Source organism: Rhamphochromis longiceps, linkage group LG11, assembly GCF_057381845.1.
Source record: "Rhamphochromis longiceps isolate RC_006_pf linkage group LG11, R_longiceps_female_GT1.1, whole genome shotgun sequence".
NCBI classification, from domain to species: Eukaryota; Metazoa; Chordata; class Actinopteri; order Cichliformes; family Cichlidae; genus Rhamphochromis; species Rhamphochromis longiceps.
The window spans coordinates 31,945,582-31,959,642 of NC_140567.1; positions in this window are offsets into that span (position 1 = coordinate 31,945,582).

Sequence of the window (14,061 nt, forward strand, 5' to 3'; positions counted from 1 at the left end):
TCACAATCTTTCTTACTCAGAGAGAAACTAAACTCTAAAATTTCAGTAGTTTTTAAGTTGCGTTCCTTAACGTAAGCTAAATGAATGCGCTTAACAGGTTTGAAATGTATGTTGTGAGAGTGCACTCTGACTACAAGCAGCCATCAAAAGCCTACACAGGATCATCCTCCAGAGCCTGTGAAAGAAAGCCTCATGCAGGATAATTAATACCTTAATCTCTTCTTCATCTAACATCTAAATATAACTTTAAACCTAAAACCAAGTCTCAATCCTCAAACAGCTCTTTGAAAGTATTTTTCAACTCAAACTAGTCACAAACATAGACAAGTACACACAGACACACACACATGCGCACACACCCACTCGCCTGTTTTGTAAGTGTCTCAGGGGGCCGCTGTATATCAGACAGCAGAACAGAGATCAAGCAGATCAGCAGATGAGAGTGATTAGTGATGAAGAGGAAGTCACGAGTGTGTTCCTCATCCGAAGCCACACACACAAACATGTAACGCAGCGCAGACTGAGACAGAGAACACATGTGACAAGTGCAAATGACAACAGGCTGTAACAGCACATTCATGCCGAGTTAAACACTTTAAATGTGAGTATGATGGTCGAAAAATGAGACAGAAAAAAGAGAACATAGAAAAGAAGAAGCACCCAGATTAAGAATGTTGGCGATAAGTGTGTGCTCATGTTTACAAACCATGCTTGGCTACATATCTTGTAACAGATAAAACACAAAAAACACTTTAATAAAAATATCCAGACAGTCCTCAAGCCTTTAAGGTATCCTCTCAGAGAGTTTTAAACTATAAGGTTACATTTTATATCTATTAAAGGTTTTTAAAGAAAACCATTTCCATCAAAGCTTTTATTTCCTTCACATTTTTCCTGCTTCGTTGTCCTTATTTGAGCATTAAATGCTTTTAAATTGAATAATGCTAAACTCATTCTCAAAATGTTAACACTGTTGATGTCATTTTTATTTAGTCATCCTGTGTTTTTCTTGAAACCTACAATTTTCTCTCAAATAACTGTTGAAAGTACAATTTAAAAAAACAAAACAGGAAAATGTATTTTTAACATTTTCATTTTCATGTCATTCAGAGTTAAAACTTAAATGTCACCTGTTTTGGTTTATTTCTCAAACAACACCATTGAAAACAGACTGTTAATAGCAGTCTGTTTTCTGTTTTGCCACTTGGTGTAAAAACCTCTATTCTGTGTTATGTTTAATGGTGTTGGAAAAATTAAATACGAATATAAAATTAACCAGCAGTTATTTTTCTCTTCTTGCTAGCTTCTCTTATCTCGGTACAAAAGTGTTGCATCAGTGTCTGATAGGGAAACGTGCTGTTTTTTTTTATTTAGGCTGTGCGGTTACATGTATTTTCCTGTCAGGAAATCAGAACTGAGCCAAGTTTAGTCTGTTTATTAAACAGTAAGAGGACGCTAAATAGATAATTGTATGTCTGCTTGGGCTAAAAAACTTGTTTAGCCATAATTTATTAAAAAGACAGGCACTTAGAGCACACTGAGCAAACAACTCAGTGAACACTGATTCTATAATTTAAAGAAGAACACAAAATTGGCCTTTAATGTAAAAATAGAAAAACACTGTCAGGTTTGCCCTGGTTTGCCCAGTGTGTCAGCATGTAGCATTATTGCAAATTAGATTGTAAACAAAACAGATAAACAGTACATTTTAAGCCAGACTTTGCATTTGTACCCTACATAGATGTCAACAGATTTCATAATCTTACAATGTATATGCGCTTACATTCACAATATCATTTTAAAGCTGAATCAAAAAAAAAAAAAAGAATCATATAATAAAATGTTCTTTCACTTTTCCTTTACAGCTACAAGTAAATTTTTTTTTACCTGTTACAAAAAATTGTAATGGAAAATTTTAGATGACATCATAGCGGCTAAGTGATGAGACTCGTATGAGAAAAAAGCATCAGGTTTCCTCACAAAGAACCTGTAAACAACTGAGAACCAGAAGTGTGTACGTGTTTCTTTGACTCCCTATTCCTGGCAGTGTGACACACACACACATACACACCCTTCTCTCTGTGGTTCTCTCTTCTCTTCCACAGGATGGAGGGCTTGATGTCCATTTTTAACGAGAGCGACAGCCTTTGAAGTTGGTAATGATTCAAAGGACACGATTCCGCTCTTTCTCTCTCTCTCCTGCCTCAGCACATGAACAAATATCCACTACTATGTGACGTAGTTTTTCTTCCTCTTTAGGTTTTAATACCCGATTTGTTTTTAATGCTAAAAAGGTGCAGTCACTTCCCCTTCACATTTTCTTATGCAGTCTTCTCAAAAACTTTAACTTCAACTTCCCCTGCTAAAATTCACACAGAAACCTATATATTGTACATATATAAACACCCCCCACACTTCCACTATAAGAACCAAAGTATGCAGACTCTTTAACTTTACACTCGCAGATATCTTATTTCAACACAGTGGATGTTTATGTGCTGCTATAACAATCCCTAGGGAGGTCAGTCAAGTTCTTCCAGACTGGTTTAGGGGAAAAAATTAATTTATTGATGGCTTTGTACCCATGGGAAATGTTTTGAAGTCTAGAGCCAAAGAATGCTGAAAAAACACTGTTCTCTGAAGTGTTCCTCTGTGCTGTAGCACTGCCATTTCCCCTCATTTAAACTCTTAAAAGTAAATGAAAAATGAAAAAACAGCCAAAGGGACGTCCATATACTTTTGGTGTCCAAATCTGACATGCAGACTTGCACATACACGTATGTATGTTCATAGAACCCAGTTGTAAACACACACACACACACACACACACACACACACACACACACACACACACACACACACACACACACACACACACACGGTCTAGTTGGTCTGAGAATGCAACACAAATGCTCTCTGGAGATGCTGTCCGTTTCCAGTCATTCTCTTACAAACACACACGGGGTGCAACCTGTTATTATTAACCTCGCCGCCCTCTAATAGGCAGGTGTTCGGAAGAGACAGGACGGACAGACCCACTGAGAGAAAAAGAGAGAGTATGACGGGAAGATGTGGATGATAGGGGCAAGCGAGCTATTACACTTTGATCTCTGCCTTCATCCCACAGACACTCTTGCACACACACCATTAATAAGCACCGTGTGTCCCTTTCCTCCTCCTGCCTTGGGGTCAGGACATCAAGTTGGGTACCTAAGTGTGTGTGTATTGCTGTGTGGCTCCTGACTGTCTGGTATTGTCACAAACAAGGCTGTGTTCAAAATGACATTACAGTCTGTTTAGTATTTCCTCTGTTGTGTCACAAATGTGTCCTATAACCATAGCAGCCTTTAGGATCTCACTTTTAACTCACTCTGTACCCCTGAGCTGTGTTAAATAGGGCTTTCCAGCTCACGCTCCAATTTCATTGGCAATGTCTTTGGCTTAAAGTCGTCACAGGTCCTCAGCAGTATGTATATTTCAAAAATTCAAACAAACTTGTCATTAATTACATCTCTGTATAACCTGCAAGAAACATGTTAGTATGGCTGATTGCACTGTGCTGTTTGACAGGTGAGACAAGGGGTCAAATGATAAGAAAATACATTGAGAATAATTACTTTTCCCACTACACAAACACATTAGCATTAGCGGGATCCACATTGCAGTGCTCATGGAGACCAATTTCAGATGTTGTTCAGGGCACAGAGACAAGAGAATTAACCTCAAAGTGGGAGGTTTTCCATGCCTTCAAATCCATGGAAAACCACCATGCATTTAGGGGAACTCATTTGCCTTGTTTTTGTACCTCCTGCATTAGCATTAAGGCTACAAAGCTTTAAGGCTGTGAATGGAACGGATATAATCCCCAATTATTGCGTTTTAAAAATGAAGACAACACATCAGCTGCTAATGCACAGCACAGCAGTAAGAAAATATGCAAACAAAGGAAGATATTCTCGTTTTTCTTATTTATTTTATATGGAAACAACAGGTGGTGCTGCTGTGGCACAGCTATCTTTAGTTTACTGTTCAGAAGAGTTTTTTTCATTACTAGAGGTAGTTAGGAGAGTTTTGTTTTTAAGTACACAGAAGAAAGAAGGTTAGTTAGAAGTACTTACTAAAAAGTAAATTACAAATAACTTTTGATCACTCGTGAAATAACTCCAATGGGAGCACCAAACGGGTGCAAATGAACCAAAACCTGAACTTAACCCCATGCTTGGATGGGTCTTGGTGGATGTGGTCCTCCTCCTGTTTTAGACAGAAATTCCCAGCTGGGGTAAACACAGCTGAGGGACTGGGCAGCGTCAGTGGTTCTGCCTTTTTAAAAGTAGTTTAACATGATTCTGCTTAAGATAGTTAAGGTCTAAAGTGCTTTGTGCAGTACATTAATTTAAACATCTTAAGCTGGCTCCAAATGAAACACGCTGAACAAAAGCCAGATGGAGAGTGGCTGCTGGAATAAATACCATCTGACCAGGTGAGATGAATTTTCCTGATGACTTGACTCCAATACCCAGACACCAGCACAGAAAGCGTGCCCAATTAACAGAAATGCTAATACATAAAAAAGGGATAAAGTAATGCCACTATTAATGTTTTCCCCCCACACAAGAGCCTGGTAACTGCACAAATATGTGCAGTCTTGTGTCTGGACAATGCAGACAGGCATGATGATGCAATACATACTGTAATTTAGCTGATATCAACAAGTTGTCAATAACTAATAAAATTAAACTCGGGTTAGTGATAAACATCCTCAGAGCCATCACACACTCCCCCTGTGTTCCAGTAACCGTATAAAACACGTCAGACGTTTTGTAGAAAAGTTGTTGATATGTAAAACATGTGAATGATCTGCAGGAGGAAACGTCGTCTGCTGCGGTTTTAAGACGAAGAGAAGAAGAACGTAACTCCCTATGGGTAAAGAATAAGAAGGGGGTGTACGGAGTAATATTACTGCTTTCTGTTGAGTCACCTTGGTCGTCCTCTTCATACACGTGACCATATTCTGATGGGAACATGCAGACATGTTTGTAATCACAGCAAACTGCTGTGATTCTCTAAACTGGTTCTGGATGAAAATAAGAAATAATTAGAATATATTTAACTATTTAAGTTGAAATATCATAATGAGCAGACATGGCACTTACAAAATCCTGGATATTGCAGGAGCCTGTAAGACTGGGTTTGTATGACGCACACCCTGAAAAGCCAGTCATCTGCTTTAGAGGAAACCTTGCAAGCCAACTGTGTTGTTGAAAGCTCACAGCTCCAAGTGGCTGGAAGCAGGATGGTGATGGGAATTGAATACAAATAAATAGGTGCAATAGACCAAGTCTAATGGCCTTAATCAGTAGTATATTAAAAAGCAGACAACAAGCAGCACTCAGATTAAATCCAAAATTACAGTTTTCATGAATAAAGCTGGGGTCAAATACCAGTAAGGAGTCTTTAAAAGGCAAGAGGGAGAGTACAAAATTCAAACAATGCAAAAATTGACGGGAAACAGAATCACAGAGAGGAAGGACAGCCGATGACAAAAAAAAACAACAACAAGATGAGTCATTTCACAAAAAAATAGGAAAGCGTCCAGATGGGTCATCAAACAAAGGACAGAGACCATTTTGTTGGCTCTCTGTGACCTAAGTCACAGAAATAATTTAACTTTCTCACCAGAAAATATTATTACCCAGTGATGTCCTCATGCATGAGATCAGCAGACACGTGTACGACTACACGGCCAAGTGCACAAAGCAGCCATCAGTCTCACAGCAGCTTCTGCTGCAGTGAGTGTTAATCACATAGAAAGTAAATTTCTTTGGTTGGGTAACTCGCAAACAGTCAGCTGTGGACACCGAGAGTAAATAATCCAATAATTAAATTCAAAAATTTTTTAGTTGCTTCCAGATGCTCTATATTGTAAGGTAAAGACCCTACACCAATATAGAGAAAACCCCAACAGTCAGCCATTCTCCCATGAGCAAGCACTTGGCGACAGTGGCAAAGAAAAGCTCTTTTTAAAGGCCTCCAGCAGAACCTAGCTCAGGAATGAGCAGCCATCTGGCAGGCAGGTGAGGAGACACTCAATTTGGAGCCTGGCTTACATCCATACTGGTGCACTGTAGCACCAGTGCAGCAGTCTGCACAACAACAAAAAAACATCAGAACAGAGCCTCATAAATTTATGCCACTCTGACCCATGTGACACACCAGTGGATGTAGAAAATCTGACAGTGCAGTGAAGGTCACAACACCAGCGCACATTTCACACATGCTTATTCACTTTAACATGTAATCACAAGTGATCAGGAACACTGGGTGCTTGTTTCCTTCTCATTGTTGTACCGCCAGCTGCTGATTTGAGTGTGGAATTGTTTCTGTTTTCTAATAAGTGTGTGTGTGTGTGTGTGTGTGGGTGGGGGGGGGGCTGTATTCACTGATCATTTCATAACATCCATGAAGTGTGCGTGATAAAAAGACTGAAGGGGTATGTGCGGTTTTTATGAACCACATGAAGTAGTACACTCACTTCCTGTATCATCCGGTAAGATGATGTGTTCTTTTCTTTACATATACACACACACACACACACACACACACACACACACACACACACACACACACACACACACACACACACACACACACACACACAAATGCATAAAAGTTATGGTTGCATAATTTTGGAAAATCCGTTAAGGTATTTTAGATAACAGATATCTTACCACATCTTTGGCAGTACTTTTGGATATTGTTAATTAACATAATTAATACTAAGTATGAGAGAAGATCTGAGGAACACAGCTGTGTCTAATCAGTAATATTTTATTTCAAAGGAGGAACCAAATATGGAGTGGGGGTGTCTCAATACACACTGAAAACACACCTTACTAGGTAAACGACGTTAATGCTTGCCTGTTCATTAATGTAGTTCAACTGCATTCGTGACATTTTTTGTGGCGTTAACTAGTAAAACTACAAACAAGAAAACCATACCACTGCTTTTCTGCTGTAATTTAACCCCCTCCAACAAAGCCACTGTTAAGGCATGCCAAGACAATGTGTTCATCGAACAGCCACACCACACACTTGTTCAGAGCATGTGGGAAGCATGTGCGCAAGTCAGTTTGAACATTTACAAAGTAATTTTAACTACATTTTCCAGGAAACTAGGAAACTATAACCAAACCACGTGCCACCCTAATGTAGTTTTCAGGTTGTTTTTCACTTGGAAGCAATTAGTAGTTTGAAAAACTAGTAGTAGTAGTTTTGGAGTCACTGGGGGGAATTTGTCGGGGAAAAATGGATTTCAAAACTTAATGGCGGCCCTAAAGGAAAAGTCATGTGTTGAGATTTTTTTTTCATGAATGTGTACTAACTAACAGACTGATATATCAATTCAGTGGGGGATCACACCAACATGGTTAAAAATACAACATATGGCATTAGTCTTTATTGATAAAAAGTTGCTTGTGAAGAAAAGATGGAATTAAATCTTGTCCAACATCTTTATTCTTTTGATTAAAGACAAAGAGGAAACCATTAGCCCAGGAAGGAAAGCTCTTATTGGTAACAGGCAGCAACAGGATTTATGGGAAATGTGATCTTAATTTGGAGAAATATTTGGCTCCCAATAGTCTTGTTTATTTAGAGTGTGTTTTGATGATGTAGTGGAGTCAGTTTGATAGTGACACACTGATGTTTAAAAGAACTTCCTCCTCTTTAAACTTTGACACAAGACGTTGTTTATTAGTTGGCTGGATATCATCTGTCAGCAAGACAGAAAAAAAAAAGCTTCCGGTTTCAAATTTTTGGGAAATAAAAGTGGATTTATTGGAAATCAGGTCTAGGAAAAGGGTGGGGGCCATTAATCTGAGTCAACTGGCTGGACAAGTGACCCTCCTCTGCTGCATAATGACGTGCTGTAATATGTTTACTGGAAAACAGCCGTGGGGGACGCCACTCGGTTTCTGAAAACGTCTTGAATGGCGTCACTCTGGAACGGAGCTTGAAGGAGATTGAGAGTATGCTAGTGTGTACAAGTGTGTATGCCGTGGGTGTTGAAGGGTTTGTTTGGTTTTTGGTTACATCATGATAGAAACTAATCACAACATTTCGGGGGGGAAATGACAAAATCTCCTAAGAGACAAATGGTTTATCAGTAAATGGAGATGTGAAAGAAGAAGGTTTAAATCGCTGCATGTGTACATGAACTGTAAGCTTGTGTGGACATCAGTTTGTTTTTTTGTTTTTTTTTTGTAAATTTATAGTCGTAAAGTAAGTACATACATGTTTCCAAGTGTCTCTATGTGTGTTTATGTTTTTCGTAATAAGTGCATGCACTTTATGTTGTTTGAACGAGAACATGTGTGGGGGTGCATGAGCGCATAAATCAAGAGTATTTTCATGAAATACTCTAGCAGTGCTTTTGCTGTTTACTGTCACATATTCGGCTCTTCTTCGCCACCTCGTATGTCTGTCTGGCGCTACGTCACGATGAGAGAAGTCAAGGAGAATCTAAACACCAGGTATACAGGATGTTTCAGCCTGCTGCTGGATTATTTCCCATTCTTGAGATTGTGTAATGAATCTTGCGGCCATCTGTGGGCCATTTGCCTCAAGGTGCATTAAACTGTAAGTTAAAGACCCTACACCAACACAGAGAAAACCCCAACAATCACATGACCCCTTATAAGCAAGCTCTTGGGAACAGTGGGAAGGAAAGTCTCCCTTTTAACAGCAAGAAACCTCCAGCAGAACAAGGCTCAGGGAGGGGCGGCCATCTGACATGCAGAGACGGGACAAGAGATTATATCATAACATATGTATTTACGTGAGAGACTATTTCCAGTTGTAAGAATCTGTTTGAGGGGGTCTTATTGTGTGCTAGATGAGAGAAAGTGTGAGTGAATGTGATTCTATTGGTATTTTCTGAAGTTTATGTGTGAGAACAACTTCAGCAAAAAGTTGATAATTAGGTCATATATCACCCTGGATAGATAAAAAACAAAAACAACAACAAAAAAAGGGGGCAAAGGGTAGCGATAAAAAAAAGCAAATTATTATTTTATTTCTTTACGTGTTCTTGTTTGTAGTGATACTGGCAGTCGTGTGACAGCAGACCACTGTCTGATTGTTCTCTGCGTCACACTAAAGTTATTCATATCTCACTTTCAATGGTCAGTCAATTTCCTCCATCTGTGACCTCAGCAATATTCAAATTACTCAACAGTGTAACACATAGAGCGACGAGGACAAAGTGCTCCCTGTTAGTACTGCTTCATGAACAGAGACAATTTTTGTATATTACCGGACAAAAACAGTACGCTCTGTGTAGGACGGGCAAAGTGGCAAGGCTGGTTAATAAGCAATAAAACCAGAACAAAAATATGAAGAATTATAGTGGGTAGTGATATACAATAAGGATAAAAAATGAGTCAACATTAAAAATAATCCTTGATTTCCTGTTGTGATCAACCGCTGACCCGAGGATCACAGGCAGTGGCTTAGTTCATAAGGTGTGGCTAAATTTATAATATAGGCAGGAATAAACGCATATCAGGCTTTTAAAAATAATTAGTGAAAGCTTAAAATCAGTTCTCTCTCTAACAGGTAGCCAGTGTAGTGTAGTGTAGGGTGGCCCACTGTGACTCTTGCTGGGTAAGAAAATGAAAACATGGTAGGAAACGTGCCAAAATTGTAATTGTGTGGACCTCATGAGAAACATCTTCACTAAAAAATGTCCTGATGGTTAAGTAGTGGGAGAGCATACAATCAGTCTCTGATTAGACTCCATCCAGCTGGACATTGATATTATTCTGCTGCTCTATTTTCCCCACACATAACGGAAAAAAGTATATGTCACTTTGAAATTAAATTAAAACGAGGTGAGAAAAAAGACTTTAAGTAGAACAAACGGTAGGTTGTTTTTTTCTCCTTTTATCTTTTCTTTGTCTTGCAGATGTGTCAAAAATGTAAACTGAAATGACTCATAATAATTCATAGATGGATTTAAACACGTCTAGTCAAGGGAACATTAAATGAAATGGGTTATCTACACAACGGAACAATTTTCATTTTTCACTAGAGATTACATCACCCTTGTTTACAGTAGTACCCACTCAGCAGTGGAATGGTTTTACAGCAGATTTCTAAGACCTACTTCCTTCCAAATACCAACACTGTTTGCACTGTTTCATTTCAGTGAACCTCCCACCACTTCACGCCTCTCCTCCCACTTGTCTAACATGGCAGCTGGGTATCAAATTACTACACGGACAGGTACAATCAATTTCAATTTAAGGGAAATATAAACATGTCACAACTTCGAGCCTTTTTTTTTTGAGTTTCCTGAAAAAGAGGACCCAAGGTATTTATTTACCTGCTCAACATAAAGGAAGAATGGACCCAACATTAACCATACTCCAGGTTTCCACTGACAAAGTTTGAGAAAAGTCAGGTTATTACTATGCTACATGTGGCAAATAGAAAATATTCGTGACGAGTATGTTTAATCTAAAGTAATTTACATGTTGACTGACCCCTTATGATTACTTGATATTGAAATAAGAAAATGTACACAGTTGAAATGCAGGCTAAAATCACTGCATGATCATCAGGTAACTACCGCAGGCTTGCGTAGAAATGTCTACATTTCTCCAGTATTTCCCCCTAACTGTCCTCAGATGGACGCCATTTTCCTTTAACTTTAACCCGTGGGCGTCCCTTTTCTTCAAAACTGTGGGTATCTCACTTTGGTAAGAAGCTGTTCTTGTGAAAGGGAGGGCTGTGTAAGATGAGATAAAGTTTGAAACCTTATCAAACGTTGTGGGGAAATTGGATACCAGATAAACAAAACTCACCTCAGCCTAGGCAAGTGGAAGGCGGGCCTGTCGTTTCGATACGTGCATCTGGAACCGTGGGATATCCCCCCTCCTCCAGAGCTGGGGTAGTGGAACTCGCTGTGTCAACGGGTGGCTTGAGAAGTTTCCCTGATAGTAATAATAAGATTGAACAAACAGGAAAGAGCGATGAAGTGTGCAAAAGTGAAAGATGCTTAGTCAAAGGGTGGGGGCGCACCGAGTGTTGTTAGTTGAGTGATGAGGTAATGGATTCATACTGCTTTCTCATACAGTGACTTTTTACTCTCGGTGGGATCCTTAATAATATGGAGGTGGAATTTGTTTTATCACTTGTTTTCTGCTTAAGTCAGCTGGCTGCTGTTCAGATTAATTTCAGAAGAAATTAGTTTGATGAAATGACGCTCCTCACTTTAAATGTTTATTTTTAAGTGTGATTTTTTTTAAAGGATTTTGGCTTTCCTAGAATGTATTTCATAAACGTTTCATTCATATTATTGTTTATTATCGGCCCAAAACTTCATATTCCGCCCTCGTTCAACTACCATTTATGTCAATTGAAAGGAAACATAAACTTTAATCACATTTTACATGGGTCTGTGATCTTTCAGTAAAAGATAAAACTCATTATTTCATCATGCAGAAAATACAGTTTAAACCGTGAGCCTCTGGGTGTATATTTCTGTAAATTGAGTGACTGAAAAACCTACTAGTGTAAAAGTCAGAAAACAGCATTAATCAGTAATAATCCCTTTACAGCATTAAACATGGTGGAGGGCCAAAATGCTCAAGGAATGAAAAATAAAGCCAGTGTGGAGTTGCCAAAACCTGCAAATCCTCTTATGTCCACTTCTGCTTTTCAGCAAAAATTCTCATATGTTTAGCATACTACAAAAAAATGTATTTCCTCTCGCCAGTAACTACTTTACTGTTTAAATGTACAGGGTGTGTATTTTTAACATAAGAAATCACAACTTCTGTGTCATATTTTCAACAGGAATGCCCCTGAATTTCCCACTCTGAATGTCAAAGAAGACCCAACAAAGTGCAATCTCACAGTCCAAGATGGTGGACTTGCAGCTTTTCTGTGCGACCATTGGTCAGTATTTGCGACTCAGTAATTTAGCCATTTACTGACCCGGCATTGTCTGTGAACATGCTGCAGCAGGCATTGCATTATATTGCTAGCGACGGATGAATGGCTCTGTCTTGAAAAGGAGCAAAACAAACCCTGTTTTTTTTTTTCTACTTTCTGATTACTAGTACTCGAACTTGGTCAATTCAGGAGTGATGTCACTGCCAGCTTCAGTTTCCAAAGTAAATGGAAAGCATTATGTGGGTGTTGCTGCTTTGAGTGTCAAGAGGTGCCAGGATAGGCAGCTAGCTGCTAGCTAGCAATGAAGTCTACTGAACCAAAATGGACCTCTCTGCAATGTATTGGGTATTTTGGATTTTAAATGCAGGTGATTTTCAGACCACACAAGACATCTGTGACGTACTATTACAGTTTATGGATTTACTGTGCTGATTAGCATTAGCTAATTAATTAGCAATTTTCCAGCTTAGCTAAATATGGTCACATCTGGAGCCACAAAAAAAGAAAACAAAACAAAAACCGAAAAGCTTCAGTTCCAAACTCCAACGCTCCAGAAACACAAGTCCACACACTTGTTGATGATGTCATGTATACGTTTATCTTTTATATACCAGACCCATTAGGTTTTCCCTTAAGACAGCCAAAACTTGTTGGTTGACCTTACTGCTTTTGTACAGACTGTACTGTCCTTGTCCTGTAACATAAAAATGTTTTCCTTCTTCATTATTTGGTACTAACAGGTAGTCCGTTGTCCTTAGCACTCCACGTGTTACACAGTTATGTGATTTCATACAGTGAGTAAACTTGCTGACTTGAAAATGGGATGCTCTGACTTATTTTAGTATCACACAGAGATTGCAAAAACCACACTGTACTATCACAACAATGTCACTTGTCACAACATAAAAACGAATATATTAAAACATAAGAATTTTCTTTTTCTAACATGTAGCACATATGGCACTCCAATAAACCATGTACTGAATTTTATTGATTTATTTAACACTATCGTTAGTCACCCTTTCAATAAAACACCTCAAAGAGATTCTCATTACTGGAAATACTCACTCACTTAAATACATGTGATTATCGTGCGGGTTAGCTCCTCCGGACAGGACATATGATCCCCACTCGGCCACTGTAAATTTGTTATGATTATCACATGGGCTTTGTGCTAGAGAGCTGGAAGGTTACAGACTGTTTTTATTGTCTGATCCAGTCCAGATAGTTGCGTTCTCACATGCAGCTCTATGTCTAGAAAAGTTTAAGGCTGTGGTGGATTTCTGAAAACAGCTTTGAGTTTAAGATCTAAAAAAATGACTCACTTGTTTGCCTGTCTCCTGCATGGCAGGATAAAAGACAGACCACAGTTAGTGCAGCCCATAGGGCACTGGGAACTGTGTTCCCATTTCCTGCTCTAGTCTTAAAGCTTGGCATTGCACGGAAATAGACATAAAGATTCATGGCTTTCCACTTTTACTGCAGGTTCAGTGATAAAAGTTCGAATGAGTGAGTTGATATGGTGCAAAAAAACAAAATTATTAAAAACAGTAATGTAGCCTGTGATGATTTTTCAGCTGTTTGCATAACATAATGCTTTTCTTTAGGCTGTCCTTTCCCTTAATGTTCAGACGTCATCTTTTACTGCTCTTACTTGATGGGTTTCATCTATGACTGAGCTCTGCTTGTAATGAAAGTAACAGTCACTCTCACACACACATACACATGCAGGTGTTTTCAGTTAATCTGGATGGTTAGACCTTTACTCAGGTTGAAGTTGAGCAGGGCTGTGGTCGGAAATGTGCAGCGTGAGGTCACCATCTTAAATATACAAACAAGAAAGGGGCTACATCAGCATTATTATGTTTTAAAACAAAAGTGATCTCTGTAATCTCCATATGTCATACTAAGCCACCTGAAAACCATAATGCATGACCAGTCAACAGTCATATACACAATACGTGGTCATACTCATTTAACTGTCCCAAAGAAGCACTGTGACAAATCAAGAAAAGGACACACACTGCTTTAAAAGGCCCACTCAAAACCAAGAACATGGGTGCCTGTGTCATCGTTTCCGAGGTCTCAGTGTCTGCTTTTGCA